Raw genomic sequence first — 16,491 nt, forward strand, 5'->3', positions numbered from 1 at the left:
CAATACCATATTTACATGTCTTCACTGAAAAAGAAGAACACAAAAAGCAGGAACAACAGACTGCAATTTCTATCCCAGAAAAATATAGCAACATGTCACTTCTTAAGTGTAGCCCAAGTTTGCAAACATTCTCTCCTTGCCACCTGAATCACTATATGCAGTTCTGATCAGGCAGTTCAAAAATTCTCTCTAGAGGAGCAACATCCACTCAGATGAAGAGAGCATCCCAAAGAAATTTTAACACTGCTACTGCCCAAGTGAGGGACGACCAACTTCTGTATATATTTCACCAAGCAAAATGACTCCCCACTCTCAGTCACAAGTAGTCTAGCTCCATTACAAAGCTAGGTCCATCTAGCAGTAAAAATTTCACCATTATGTAGCCTAAGCATACCTAAAGCACTAAGTGCAAAATTCCAAAAAGAAATGGATTATTAAATATCTCTTTTTGATTGAAAATATATTCTTCTTTTAAGAGCAAAACTGTGGAAAAACATTTTACATCTCAAAAACAGTGCCTCCAGGGGCCAGATAAAATTGCATCAGAAGTCAAATCTGGCCCTTGGAGCCAAGAAGTAGGCTGTCTCAAATGCCTGCAAGAGTGGTAAAAGGGATGGGAAAATTTATTTGCAATTTATTCTATTGCTATTCCACTTGGGGGCAGCAACATGGAGTAGATGACCATAGCAGTGGCACTAAAAAGGTTTGCTACCCTCTCCCCAGGAATCTTACCTATCTGCCATATAAGTATTATACATGCATGCAAAATGTGTCATCATGTTTCCCTCTAAACAGTAACGATTTCAAATATATTGCATATGTATGCAATGTATGCATATTAAATGCAATCAGTCTATACAATGGGCAGTAATATATAAAGGCCACCAGGGAAGCAGAAGCAGGCTGTGAACATGGAATTCAACCATCCATGTAGATCCTTTAATCAGATTTAGGGCAGCTTCACAAAACACATGACAAGTACAGTTGATGCAATCCGCTAGTTCCCAGCAAGAACATTCTCCCACAGTAAACCACAAGTTCTGGTTCCAGTGTGTCAAATAAATCCACCAACATCGGGTTGCCAAACTACACTTCTCCCCGCCACCCAACTTCAAATCTTGGTTATACAGATGCTCACTCCTCACCGCCCCCATCACAAACCTCTTTCCTTTAAAACATTTACTGATGTTGAAAGCTCCAACTACGGTGAGCGGAAAGAAGATGTACCTATCCCTTCCTCCACTCTTGATGCTGGTATTTTGTGGTGATGTACTACACAGGCCCAGGCGCAGCCATAAGGGGGGGAAAACAGGTACACAGAAGAGTACCGAGTCCCATTCAAAACATACCATGAAGAGCACCAAAACTGACACTTCTCCACTAGCAGGGTTTTCAGGACAAAAGAGGCTCTGACTCTCATTAGTTTCAAAGGGGAAATCCCCCTAGTGGAAAAACTTCCATTTTGGTGCACTAGAAAGGCTTTAATATAAGGGCTTGGCCCCAATGGCTCTTGGGAAATATAGTTTTCTCAAAGGCTACTAAACGGTCAGCAGCCCTTGCAAAAAGCACATTTCCAAACAGCAGCTGAGGCCTATGCAGTGCACTAGTTGGTAAGCTGAAGAAAAGAGAAATGGGCCTCCCTCCTTTCATCTCATCACTGCCTGTAAGTGTCATTTAAAGAGAAAGCAGAGAGGGCTTGAGGGATCTGGGACATGCATCGATAAGCCAAGGATTGCTCTCCGGCTCACCTTTTGATCCAAGTCAGAGACCAATTTAGGGCTCCACAATGCTGAGCTCATCTTTGAGATGAGCATTATGAGTTCTGGGGACTGAGCCCAGTGAGTTTCACCAGTCAAAACTCCCCTGTACCTGCTAGTGTTTTTTCATGTTTATAGTATGATGCACTTACCATAAGCATATGCCAAAATATTTCAGCACAATTCTTTATTTTTAGCCTACTTTAGAGTAGGCTTATGAGATCACCCAGCATTCAGTGTTTGTGTCCATCCATCCGTATGTGTCCCCCCACCTTTCAACTTTGCAATGCCTGCACCAATATGAACCAATAGGGGTGTGCATGGAACTGCACAGCTGCGGTCCGGCACTGTGGAGGGGGTCCCTTTAAGGGCAGGGAGGGCTTACTTACCCCTCCCGCCGCTTTGCCCCCTCCAGCACCCGTATTTTCTGTAGAAATTGGGGCGGCAGGATACCTCCCCACCGCCCCTTCTGCCTCATTGCAAAAGCCTGCAACAAGCCTTCTGCGCACGTGGCGCGGCGCTCGAGCTTCACGTTTACCCGACGCGACGGGTAGACCGGGCCTCCGACCACCGGAGGCCCGGTCTACCCGCCGGGATAAGGCCGGGTACCGGTGGTCGGAGGCCCAGTCTACCCGTCGCGTCGGGTAAACATGAAGCTTGAGCGCCGCACCGCGTGCACATGCGCAGAAGGCTTGTTGCAGGCTTTTGCAATGAGGCAGAAGGGGCGGTGGGGAGGTATCCTGCCGCCCCAATTTCTACAGAAAATATGGGCGCTGGAGGGAGCAAAGCGGCGGGAGGGGTAAGTAAACCCTCCCCACCCTTAAAGGGACCCCCTCCACCCGGACCGGACCGGCCAGGTCCAAACCGCTCCGGAGGCCTTTACAATGGCCTCCGGACCGGTCCGGACCCACCCCTATGAACCAAATCATGTACAATTGTAGGGACACATAGAGACACCTCAATGCTGTAGTTTGTGATGATGTCATCCACCCCAATTCAAGATGGCACACACATGAACATTTGAGGCGCAATTGGACTAACTTATGAACCACCTAACCAATTTGAACCAAATTTGCTACATGTGTAAGGACACATAGGGATGGCTCAAGGGCATAGTTTGTAATTATGTCATCCACCATGATTCAAGATGGCAGACACATGAACATCTGAGGTGCTAGTTAGAACTGACTGGGACCAAATATGGTGCAGTTGTAGGGACACATAGGGACACCTCAAATGCATAGTTTGTGATTATGTCATCCACCCCAATTCAAGATGATGGACGCATTAACGTCTGAGGTGCAAGTGGGCTAACTTATGAACTGCCTAACCAATTTGGACCATATTTAGTCCAGTTGTAGAGATAAGGAAAGGAAAGCAGGAAGATTAGTTCTTACTAGAACTTGCTTAATATTCTAATTGGAATTTAAATTTCACACTCAAAGCAGAGCAACATTTTATATCAGCAAACATTGAGGCGGGTCTCACAATCAGGGAGAGCAGCCGTAAGGGGGTTTGTGGGAGAGCAGGTTTAGCCCGCTCTCTCCGCAGACAATCGGAAGGCAGCCATGGGTGGCCAGGTCGGCCACCCACACGACTGCCAGCTTGGAGCCAGCAGGGGCTGCAGGGATCGAGGGAGGCGCGGCCCCTGGAAGTTCCAGGATGCCCCGTGCAAGTACGTGGGGCATCCTGGAGAGACCACCGAGCCCGGGAGGCTGCTTGCAGCCTCCTGGTCAGGGGTCTACTCATGTGTCCCCGCGTGCCATGGCAACACATGAGCAAAAAGATGAGGTTAACGGAGCACTCACTCTGTTAACCTCGGCTAAGGGGAGGGGTATTTAGGGCGGCTAGCTGCGGTGAGCCGCGCAGTTCCCATTGCAGAACACGATTGCCCAAAAGAAGGCTTTTGGGCGATCGTGAGAATCATCTCATTCTTTGCCACACACGTCTGCAAGTAAATGTCAACACAGTGTATGTATACGGAGGAGACATCTGTGGGGAGCAGGAGAGAGAAGATTTATCCCTTCCTTCCTGTGCTGCTGATCCTCCCCTGTAAATGCCCCCTCAAGATCGCTTTTCCCTAGAGCCAATCTTGGAACTAAACGGGAGGCAAAATAGCAGAAAGAAAGGAAAGGGAAAGGAAAGGAAAGACCCAGGGGAGGAGAGGAAAATTGGTGGGTGTGGTAAGGTCAAGCACCCCTTTCCTGCCTGCTGATTCTCCCTGCCCTATTAACAGTATGACGCAAACACAAGGAAAAACTAGGTTAGTGTCATAATGAGTAGTTCCTGCCATCCTATACCAAGACAGAAGTAAACAGACACTGTCGTATTCTATTTCCCCTCAGGTTTTTTAGCTGCAATTTAAGTTGAGTTTTGTTGTGCTGGCTTTAGCGCTACTTTGTTTTTAGTTTAAATTATTATACTGTATTGAGCATATTCTTAGCTTTGTATATATTAGTTGCCTTGCAATAAGCTTTTTCTTTTCTTATTCTCCCTCAAGAAGCGCAGGATATAATTTTAAAAAAACAAACAAGTGATGTCTTGTGGCCTGTGAGGGGCACAACTCAGCATGCATATAAACTTTTAGCACGCGAGCTACCTCCTTGACTAAATCAGATATAAACACGTGCTAAGATTACCTCAGAGTTCTATAAACAAAAAGAATATCTCACATCAGGAAGAAAGCCATACCAAAGAGACTCTACAACTGTTGAAATCAATTAAGACAAGAAGCAAAAAATGATTAAGCAATAACTAAATATTATGAACTAAATCATGAACCATTCTTAATTATTATCACAATTTGTTTTAAAAATAAAATCCTGCCTTTGCTACAGGGCGCATGAATCAAGTTCCCAGGCAGTCCCCCATCCGGGGCACTGACCCTACCCAGACCTTAGATTTTGCAAATGATTATGCTGCGTTATGTGCCTTGATGCCCTTTATTCCCATTAAAGTTAATGGAAATCACCTTCATTGACTCTGAAAGGGAAGACATACACCCGTTTTCTGTCTTGTAGCTTCCAGATATATAAAACACACCAACTTATCAACAGGCAATATACAGACTGGATCCATTAACTTTATCAGGATGGGCATATCCTCTATATGCCTAAATTCACCACATTATAGACAATTGCCTACAAATTTTGTGATTGTCCAAAAACATAGAGATACATTGGTGAATGATGACAGTCACTTAAACGTGTGTCAATATTCACTAGTATACAACTGAAAAGTAGAGAAATGGATAACTATTTTCAGATATTCACAGTGTGTCTGAAATTGCTGGCATACAAATGTTAACATTGACCAAATTTTGGAGACCCACAGATATATAGACAGACAGACAGACATTCCTAGAGCAGAAGGCCACTATTTTTCAGTGAGCTCATATGAATTACATCCACACTTTCCTCAGTGTGGCCTGAACATCTTTTCCATTTTGATCATGCAATCTGCCAAGAACAGGTCCCTCGCAACTCCTATCTATTTTCATGCTGGTTGTGCTGGAGCAGTATTCAGTGGATTGCACCCGAAGTTTCCCTTTCTCTGCTTTCCTTGACAGCTGCAGAAATGTCACCTTGGAAAAGCGGCAGCTGTTACGAATTATCCACTTAGCTGAGCTCTCCCCTGAGTTCTTTAATTTTATTGCAAATGAAGGCACAAGGTGGGAAGGGAACACAGGAGGAGTGGGGGAGGATTGTAGTTTTTTGGAGGGGTTGCATAGGTGCAGGTCCTAATTGCAATCTTTATTAATAACAGCTCTATAAAACTGCTAGAAGACTCTCCAAAATTTCCCCACAAAGGTTCCTTTTTAATAGTTCTAATAAACAAGGCCAAAACAAACTTAATGAATATGTAAATACAATGACAAGAAGAGTGCTTAAAGAAAACCAGTGAGAAGAGATTTGATGATAATCCCTAACAGTGCTACATTATCTCTGTCACAGAGACCCACAGTCTCTGTAGGTTCTTTCCAAAGGCCTCCTAATTCAGCATAGGTACAAAGGTTGAAAAGGAAGACCTGTATGTCCAGGATACCCTTGAAAGCTTGAAGATATAAACATGTATGTAAGTCATTCCTACAGAAATAATTCAAGAAGTCATGAGCAAAATTCTACCAAACACACAACTGTCACTTTGAAGAAGGGCAACTTTGCCAAGACAATGATGAAACAAACTCATGAATTAAAGGGTTTCGGGTTTGTTTTTTTAAAAACAGCTCTCTTTGCTCTATTTCCTTCAGCACATATTATACAGATTCACTCCTTATATTCCCCACCCCTACACTCTCAGCAACTTTACTGCATTCAAATCTTTTACCAGTTTTCAAGTATATTCCAGTCAAATATTGAATTGTTTCCAAATAAAGTCACTCCAGTGAATTGCATGTTGGAACAAAACACTCTACCTATAGTCATTGGTGTACATTTTAAAATCCCATTTGCTTCCCCAACAATCTTTTCAACAAGACAATCTATTTTCCCCAACATTAACAAAGCCAAAATTTGTTACCAAAAAACAGATGGACCACGAAAAGAGATTTAAGTAGCTTTGGATGGGGGTGGGGGAATTATTGTCCCAACTGAACAAAACAAATAAGCTTATAAAAATATATTAGCCCTCGACATCCACCAGATTTCTAGATGTATGCCTCTTTGGGCAGGCATTTTAAGAGAATAAGAGACCAGTCACTACTTCTGCTTCATTTTTGCTTTTTGTTAATGAACTGTAGGACTCAGCATTGCTCACTTAAAAATCAATGGTGATGCAACCGCAGACATAAAACGGAGTTCAACAGATCTCCATGCATGGCAATGCTCCAGAGATAGCAGCATTAACACAGCAACAGATATTGAACATATTTTTGGTGGCATTACCTGATTCTCTCATTGCGTCTCGTTCAATCCTTTCTGCATGATGATATCAAGCGGGAAACGGTTCAGCTGTTTGCAGGCAGGAGGCGACAACCAGGAAGCACCATTGTGACAGAGCTTTGTTCTGCCTGCAGTGAATTAGAGGAAGCCAGGGTTAGACACAACAGCAGCAAATTAGGAAATCAAAGCGTCCTTTTTTAGCCTGCATATGAACATATATTGGAGACGAGAGGGGGGCACTGGCAGAGCATATACTATCGCATGTTGGCATATTTCTCCATTTAAAATGAGTACGTAAGTTCGTTATCTTCCCTACAGCTCTTTCAGGAAACAGCCTACCCTTTAGCAATTCCCTCAGCGCCAGTAAGAGAAACAGACACCCCATAGCTATTACAGATTACAGTTGATGTAGATGGAATATAGTTTGTCTAGATGCAACTATATACAAATACAGCCTCTGTTCAATCAGATGTAGTTGCCATCACCTCCACTCCCTAGCAACCTAACCAACTGCCAGCTGATTCTTTTTTTTTTTAATGTAAAGAGTGTGTGCAGGTTTTTTTTTTTTTTAAGAAAGAAAGCCTTACCCCTCCCAAAGGCAAGGAAACATGCAAACCCTTCTCTTTTTTGTGACCCGCAGTGCTCATCTCTACCCCCAAGCTCCTGCTCTTTTGCTTTGCCCTTCCAGCGATCACTTCACCCCTGTCAAGCAGAATCGGCCAAATGAAAAGACCCAAACATCTGTCTCCTCTTCTCCCGGCCCCTCCTCCTACAGAAGGGGGGGGTCCATGCTGGAGATAACGAAAAGAAAGCACACCACCAGCAGACCCCCAAGCTGCTGCAGGGTGGTTTACAGGCAACTAGCTACCTTTAAAACCGGGGCGGGGGGGCCGCGGGTGTTTCTCTTGAAAGGAATAATACCGAATACCCTCTTCACCGTAGATGGAGAACAAGGAGGGGGGCGGAGGGGTGGTTCTTTCGCCGATTTGGCTAAAGCTTGAGGAGGCATCTGAGGACATCTTCCATCACACCGAGCCCCTTTACAGCCTTATCAATGCTCCAAGCCATTCCACAGAGCCTCCCCTCCTCCAGTCTGCAGACCCCATGCATGCCTCTTCAGGTAGTTATTTGCACATTACCTCTCTTCCCTCCCCCCTGCAAATCTAGTAGTCTATGAAACCTTTAAACGAGGGGGAGGGGAAAATATGTACGCCATCCTTGCAAGGACACAGGATAAAAATGTAATAACAAGATACAGAAAAGTTGGGGAGGGCGAGTAAAAGGCAAATGTGCAAAACTGATTTATTCTTAACCAATCTTGTTCATCTTTCAGTCTTTTTTAAAAGCTCCTTTATACAACCAGTTCTCCCCCCCACAGCAATATAACCTCCCCCCGCGCACAATGCTAGCCTCATTTGAGTGAATTACTTTTTTAAAAAAAAATTGAAAGCAAAACAACCTACTTGCTAGCATGAAGTGCATTCAACAGTTTGGATACAAAGGCTAAAAGGTTTAGGGGTGCAGAGGAAATCCAACACTCACTAACCTTTTTTCCTTGTGTGCGTGGAGTGTTTGGGTTTTTTTTTTCCCCTCCACCCACCCCCATAACTTTCCTTTTTGTCAAAGCGTAGTGCATGCCCCCTTCTATCAAGCAAGCGGGAGCAGAAGCCGACTTTAAAGGGGATGTGACTTTGAGACTGGATATTTTAAAAAAAATTGCTTGGATAGTTCCTACCCATTCATGTAGCCTCCAGCCTCTCTGGCTGCCGGCTGCCTTGCCTGTTCCACCGTCAGCAGCAAATTGAAGACGGGGTGGCGGCGGGGAGCTTGAAATGTTCGGCCAGCGACAGGAGGAGGGGCGGGAGGACTCCTCCTCCTGCGCGCCCAACACACAGCAGCACCGAGCTCTCCCTTGCTGAGAGAAGTCGTTGGAGTTTGGCCCCACTCTCATTCCCTGCAAAGGGGGCACTTGCAAGGAATTCCCTCCATTTCCGCAGACTCTGCCAACAACAGATAAGCCACCGCAGAGGTGAATGACAAAGCTAAGGAAGACCCTGCGGGTGGGTGTGTGTGTGTTTTTCAGAATCTGTGTCATGGTTTAATTACTTACGTTGTCTGATAATAAAGTACCAATGAGAGCAATAAATCGGAACGTCGTAAACTCAGTTGTTCCCTCCTTTTTTTCTAATAGATGCTACATGCCGTTACAGCTCAGCTGTGTGACAAGCAGAAGCTCAACAAGTGACTATCTCCCCACCACTGCTGCTCTGTACCTTTTTGTTTTTTAAGTTGCTGTCTATACACTTGCATCCAGTGCTGGAACATGTAGAATAACGAAAGAAAGAATCCAAAAGCCAAACTAGAACAAAACCATTATTTAGGACCAACTAAATATCACAAGGTCGTGAATAAGCTTTTGAGTTCTGTAGAACCCTTCATCAGGGCCATAACAAGGCTGGAGTGGGCCCAGAGACAAAATTTTAAAATGGGCCCCTCGCTGATACACACACACACACACACACTTCACAATATATAGTCATGTGACTTGCCTCTGGGGGGGCCCTCGAGGCGTGTGGACCCCCAGGCAGCCGCCTCCCTTTGCCTAATAGTAGTTACGCCCCTGCTCTCCATTATGATGAACGTTAAGCAAAACAAAGGAAAGGGGAGGCAAATTTGGGCACGATGGGAAAACGCCAAGATTTGCAGTTTGAAATTGTATAAAACCTCCTGTACTCTTTTTTAAGACAGACTAAATTTGATTAGGACAAGAAAGAATTCTGCAGCACTGCAGACTAACACGTTTATTCTAGCATACGTTTTTGTGGTCTACAGTCCAGTTCATCAGATACATGAAGTGTTATCCTCAGTTGGCAAATATATCAGAATAACACTTGATTAATCTGATTAGGTTGACTGTAGTTCATGAAAGCTTATGCTACAATAAATGTGTTAGTTTTTAAGGCCACAAGAGTTTTTGTTGTTTTGGTTGCACCTCTGGAGGCTGTTAATTTCATTAGCCTTTGCTAGGTGTGAGAGATTTTGGAGGGCTACGGGGACAAAAAACCAAAAATAGTTTCCTCATGTTTTTTAAAATATAAAATCTAACAGATACTCAGATCTGTCTCCAGCACTAATCAAAATACATGGGGCACTTGTAAGGTACAGAGCAGAAGTAAAAAAGAAACATGGTAGTCTTTATGTTTGCTAAACTGGAGATTAACTTTAGGTGTTAAACTAGATAAAGGGTGCCTTTGACCATATCCACAACACATTTCTCTCCAGAAACCTCCCTTTTCACAAGCTAAGCACTGGCTAAAGTTGCAGGAAATGGTAACTTCCCCTGTTGACTGTGGTGAGAGAGTATCCTACCTAGATCATTCTCCCACAGAGTTCCATCCTCAAGGGCACCGTTTGTACAGGTTTCCATGTGGAGTTGCCACCTTTTTGCTGGCAAGGCTTTTATATATTTTTATCAGCTATGTCCACAATCAGAAGTTCAACAGGTGACACTCTCACCACTTCATCTCTGTGCTGGGAAAAGCTGCTACTTGCTGAATTTGACTCTACCACGCAGAGGCGCTCTTACCCCGGGACTTCCAGGCCGAATTCCAGGGTCTCCACAGCCCCTGGGCCCCCCCAAATCCTCTTTAGTCTGTCTTTGGTGCGGTGGAGTTGCCTGGCCAAGTATGATTATGCTTAATTTGCAGGGGAGTGGGGCCTCCAAAGACCATTAGGTCCAGACTCCAAAATTACCTAGGTGCACCTCTGCTCTTTGTCATCAGCTGGGTTGTTGAGAGAGAACCCTTATACAGTTGCAACTCCTGTTTACAAGACCATTTATCCTAGTTCATCCCCAAACTCATTCTGATTTGTTTATGCATCCAGTCCACATGATGAGTAGCTCTCAGATATGACTCCTATGTGACTATACAGAAGGGTTTCGAGTAGTTTTAATGTAGTAGACATAATGATGTAGTGGTTAGAGTGCTGGACTAGGACTGGGTAGACCCAAGTTCAAATCCCCATTCAGCCATGATACTAGCTGGGTGACTCTGAGCCAGTCACTTCTCTCTCAGTCTAACCTACTTCACAGGGTTGTTGTGAGGGAAAACTCAAGTATGTAGTACACCACTCTGGGCTCCTTGGAGGAAGAGCGGGATATAAATGTAAATAATAATAATTAAAAAAATAATAATCTTTATTACGGTCGTTGACCAGCACAAATAATAATAATAATAATAATAATAATTAATAATAAAAAATGTAGAATTGGCCATGGATCACAAAATTGGCCTTGCAAAACAAGCTCTTTAATCTTAGTTATTTGTCTTATTCATTTAGGTTAGTTAATAGAAAAGCTACTTCTCCTCTGTCGAGTTTCATTAGCCTGAGAGATGAAGAATTAATTTTAAAAAAAATTGTTTGTTTATTTATTTATTTATTATTCGATTTCTATACTGCCCTTCCAAAAATGGCTCAGGGCAGTTTACACAGAGAAATAATAAATAAATAAGATGGATCCCTGTCCCCAAAGGGCTCACAATCTAAAAGAAACGTCAGATAGACACCGGCAACAGTCACTGGAGATATTGTGGGGGGGGTGGTACCAATCATAAAGCTTGGGTGATTGTTTTTGTGCTTGTACTCAAGGATAATTGTGCACCCTGAGTGATTTCTCTAGGACTTCTTTGCCTAAAAGTCAGCTTAAATTTTTGAGCTGTTTTCATATTTCCTTAAGAACTGCAAACAGATAATAAGGAATTAGTTCAGGATTCCCCTTTTCCAAAAGACGGTGGTGGACAAAAAGTTTTAATACCCTATTTGACAAATTCAGAGAATCTGCAAACCTATGCACATTTACCACATAGAATGGCACAGCGGGAAGTAACTTGCGTAGTGAACAAGAGGTTACTGATTCGAATCCCTGTTTGGAAACACCTATATCGGGCAGCAGCAATATAGGAAGATGCTGAAAGGCATCATCTCATACTGCGCGGGAGATGGCAATGGTAACCCCCTCCCATAATCCACCAAAGAAAACCACACAGCTCTGTGGTTGCCAGGAGTCAACACCAACTCGATGGAACAACTTTGCTTTGCTTTAAAAACACTTGATAATCGGCAGCTGAATCTGTAAAACTGACTCTCTTGAAAAGTATTACATTTGAGGTGATTTTGGATAATACGAAAGTTCTACCCATCATCATAGATATGTGATGGTCCATTCATGCATCTAAAGCCATCATATTATGTAACAGTTATCTAGTAATAAACATGCATGTGTGGAACCAGCCCTGAATTCTGCTTAAAATAATGAGGCATACTTCCAAGCACACACTGGTAGAATTCCACTGTTCTGTTCGATATAGCTTGCCTTTTGAGAAGCAATCAAAAATAGTTACAACCGCTTCCGCACACCAGCTAATATAAACACATGAAGCTGGCTTAAACTGAATTCAACCATTGGCCCATTTAGGTTAGTATTGTCTACACTGACTGCCAGTGACTCTCCGTGGTTCCAGAAACCACAGGTTTTTCCCAGCCGTACCTGGAGATGCCAGGGATTAAATCTGGGGACCTGCATGTTAAAGGTTCCAATATCACATGTTGCTTGTTCCCAAGCTGTATGCAGAACATGGATTTGCCTAGTTCACACATGACAAGTCCTGCATTGTTCTAAAGTTAACCACCAATGGAAGTATAAAGCATTCCATTGCCCTCACTTGGAGAGGGGAGTACATGAGTGCAAGGTTTGGAATCATCATGCTAAACCATGATTAAACCATTTGTTAAATTCTAAATATACTATGAAAAAGACCACCAGAATATATTTCCTGGAATAAACATGTAATTTTTAAAAAATTCTTATTATTTCTGATACTTAGCGTGTAAATTTTGTAGCAAATATTAGAGCATTTTATGTTCTGAGACATGGTGTCTGTTTGAGGCACAGTTCATCAAGCCTGAGTCCCCAAACTTGTTTTCAGTGCCATGGAATATATGAAATAATAACAAAGATAAGCATCACAAAGATGAGCTTGTGCAGAGTGAATTTCCTTCACCACAGAGTCTTTCCTTCTCCACATATCAGGGCGATGCAGATCTTTCAGATCAGTAGATGTGACCTTTGTGCTGGTGCCCTGAAATTTTTCTGTTTAGGAATTAACCACCAGACGTGTGCCTCTTCAACCCAGTGACTGACTGTTTGCCCTGTGCAGAGAGGCTATTGCTTGCTCAGAACTGCTGATCTGGGCAAACAGCCCCCAGGATCTTGCTGCATGCCGAGAAATAGGCTGATCCAGTGTGCATAATCTGATGGAGGATCCTGCTGTAAGCAGAAAAGCAGAGTTTCTGCATGGATGAGATGAGCAAAGCTACTATTCTGCTTACATATGCATAAGGTTTTGTGCATATGGAAGAAGGCAAGAGAGAGAGGGGTGCTAGAGCTCTGGCTTGCATGCAGAAGATCCTAGGTTCAGTCCTTGGCATCTCTAGCCAAAAAGGAACTGTTAGCTGACAAAGATGTCAATGCTGAGTTCAATGGGTCACAGTTTGACTCAATATAGGGAAGCTCTGTATGTTCAAAACTTGGGTGGGTTGCCCATCTCTGCAGCATAAGGCTAATTCTGAATACAGATATGAATGGTTACTTGTATCTGCCTCCCATAGCATCTTGTAAGTAGCAATAATTACTCTTGTAATGTTTCTGCACTAGTCTAGGCTATAATTTTATATATAAAAATAATGAATTTATTAGAATTTTAGTTTGATAACTTTTAACATCTGTAATAAGAAATGAGAAATTTGAATGTACTACAGAATGAATGGATTTTTAAAAACAAAAATATTGTTTTTAAAATAGCCACAATTTTTTTAAAAGAACATACTTAGAAGGAGGAAGACCACTAACCCCTGATACATCTTATCCCATTTTTGAAAGTCCAGAAATTCATTCATTTCTGAAGATCTCTATAGAGTTTGACAAAAAGCCCACTGGCTCTATTGAACTGACCTCACATGCAGTTCAGTATATTCCCCATGGACATGGATCCTGTGCAATCCTAGCAGTTGCCTCCATTTCAGTTGCAAGGGGGAAAACAAACAAACAAAACCAATCCAGCAGCATGAGAGTCCTGCTGCTTCTAGAAATAACATCTAGAGCAGACTTGCATATAGAAAGGATGGTGGCTTCTGTGTTTTCTTTTTTACTACTTCGCTGAAGTCATATCAGTTGACATTGATCAGATTTGATTGCATGCCATGAAATATGCTGAAGAAATCACCCTTCTTTTTAGCCTTTCATGGGCCTGGCTGCTCTATCAGCACAAACTCAGGACTCATCTCTGCTTTGTCCTTTTTCCTAGGCTTCTTCAGGTCTTATTGCTGACCATCCTATGCCCACCCAAAGCCATAATTCTCCTTGTTGGAGCTATAAACAAACAAACAGTTGAAGAATGGATTTACTACCTAGGCATGCCCAGGGCAACATTTTTACAGGCCATGTCCTGCATGATGCATGGAAGAGCAAGCAGGCCTTCTACAATATTTTATTTATATTTACATCTATGTCTAATTTTTTCACCATCAAGTCCAGAAAGCAGCTAATGATATAACAAAAAAGTCAGCTAGAAATGAAGTGTCTGTCTCTGATGCACAAAAGGCTAAGGGGACCTGGTGAGGTTAGGGTACTCCAGCAGTTAAGGTTTGCAGCTAAGGGAATGGGTTGTGAAAGATTCCCCACTGTGATAAGATGTCAAGATGCATGGAGAATGTAGGTCAGGACTTAGCTGCAAGGTCCTGTGGGTGGGAGAAGGGAGCTGATGTCTGAATCCAGAGTTTTCATCCAGAGATGAATGACAATTTCACCCAGGCTCCCAAAATTCTTAAGGCCAAACCAACCCTCTTGCTCTTGCCTGATTTCCCCTCTTGTAACAAGACTGCCCTTTCCCTCTCCTCTATCCCTGGGCTTTAAAAACAAACAAACAAACTCCAGTCCTCTCATTCACAAGTTAATGCCCACTGGTGATAGGTTCCTTAGAGTAGCCTGCTTCCTTTTAGATGCTCCAAGCAACCACTTTCCCTCAGGAAATGTTCAGCTTGCACAAATTCTGCAGGGATGACATATAAATATGTCATATGCAAAATGAATGGACCATATTTGGGGACTGCAGCCACTCAACCCAATGGTATGAACTCACAAGAATTCACAATTTAACTATTCAAAATATGGGTCTTAAGACTGACAAATTATAAGAAAGAAAAAGAATTCTAAGCATGCTGCTTTTATGAAAACCAATACTGCCTAATTTTTACATGCTATTTTGGTGATACAGACTGTTCAGTAAGGTCCAATTCTACTCCATATGACTTTAAAAGGGCTGGGCATAGCTAGACAGGGAGAATAAACATTTTATAATAGTGAGGAGGCATGTCAGGAATGTTCCTGCAGGCCATTCCCTTGACTTGTTTATGTTGCATATTAAGGGCCTAAATAGTAGTTCTTAATAAGAAACAGAGCTGAATTCATAGGACTATTGACTTTATCTTGGATAACCTATATATGTAGTTTTATAAAACTCATACGCCAGTGGTCACTCAGTGTTAACTGTTCATTATTAATTTTTAATATAGTTATATATATTAATATATGCAACAGCACTTTTCACTGTACACAGTGCTTAAAAATTATTTTCCAAAGTTCACATCTATTCAAGCATGAATCCTAAGAGATTATACTGGCACAGTAATCCCATTATAGTTAAAACTAGTATGTTTAAGCCCGTTATAATAACGGGCGCTAGCTTTTACCCTCCCTTTATTTATTTTTCCTTTTTTTGGTTTAATCTTTCTGTCTGTTTCTTTATCTCTCTGTCTCTTACTCTCTTTACTGTTTTCCTGTATCCCCCCCCCCTTTTTGTGTTTTGCTATTTCTTCTCCCTTGCGTTGTTCTAACATATTCATGAATTTTTATTTTTATTTTTGGTTTAAGTAATTTTGTGTATTTCTCCCCCCTCTGCCCTCATAGTATTTATTTATACACCACTGTGAGTGGAAAAGGAACTGTGAGTGGAAAGGAACTCTCTCTGCTTGTGAGGGCTCCCCTGTCGGCTGGTGTGCTGTCTCCCCTCAGGGAGTTGTGACTGCAGCCTGATATCATGGTTCTCGTTAGTAAATTTTGACAATGTGGTGACAGTCATCATCAACGTGCTGTGCTCTGTTAAGCTTGCTAAATAAAAGATCAAAGTTTGCTCCACTGTGAGTGGAGAAGCACTTTCTCTGGTTCTGAGGGCTTCCCTGCCGGTTGGTGTGCTGACTCCCTTCAGGGAGTTTAGACTCCTGGCAGTATTTGGTTGTAAATCACTAATAGAAAGCCACTCCTGGATGTTATGAGCTAATTTTGGCAATGAAGAGCCAGAAATAAGCGTCCTGTTTTGCTCTCGGAATAATCTCCTCTAACGGTGAAGTGGAGACTGTTAGTGAACTCGGCTGCTGCGTGTGGCCATTATTTCTGCAGGCTGTTTTCCCGCCCTTAGTTGGAAGGGGTGGGGGGGAATTTCGCAATATGTGATTGGTTGGCCGGGGAAAGGGTAACGAAATGGCGGCTGCACTCCACTCCATGAGCTGGGCTTACTGTGTACTTTTGTTTGTGCTTGTGAAACTGTGTGTTATGGCAGCCCGCCCTCCCAAGTCCTCCTTTCCACCACCCCCTGACACGGACGGCCATTTTCTTTTAAATATTATCAAGAATGACTAAAAGGGCTAAAATGCCCCATTAAAATGCCCCCGCGGCTGCCGCCGCCAACCAGCCACCCCCCCTCCAAGCAAAAACCCACACTCCCACGTTTTAGGGCCAA

The 16,491-nt window shown here is 42.9% G+C and overlaps 1 protein-coding gene across 12 annotated transcripts in view; it reads right to left on the bottom strand.

Moving 5' to 3' along the window:
* Positions 1–16,136, bottom strand: part of RNF152 (ring finger protein 152) — a 67,910-nt gene extending 51,774 nt beyond the window's left edge. For 4 of the 12 annotated variants that reach the window (XM_053247226.1, XM_053247231.1, XM_053247227.1 and 1 more), the window contains exons 1-2: positions 8,373–8,626; positions 6,641–6,765 (exon numbers count right to left, since the gene is read on the bottom strand). The gene's annotated coding sequence lies outside the window, so the exon portion shown is untranslated. Of the gene's footprint in view, positions 1–6,640; positions 6,766–7,224; positions 7,356–8,183; positions 8,273–8,372; positions 8,705–13,649 lie in introns of those variants that run through there. The other 8 variants (XR_008306424.1, XR_008306423.1, XR_008306422.1 and 5 more) reach the window with 7 other exon arrangements.
* Between the last annotated feature and the right edge of the window lie 355 nt (positions 16,137–16,491).

Source organism: Hemicordylus capensis, chromosome 4 (assembly GCF_027244095.1).
Source record: "Hemicordylus capensis ecotype Gifberg chromosome 4, rHemCap1.1.pri, whole genome shotgun sequence".
NCBI classification, from domain to species: domain Eukaryota; kingdom Metazoa; phylum Chordata; class Lepidosauria; order Squamata; family Cordylidae; genus Hemicordylus; species Hemicordylus capensis.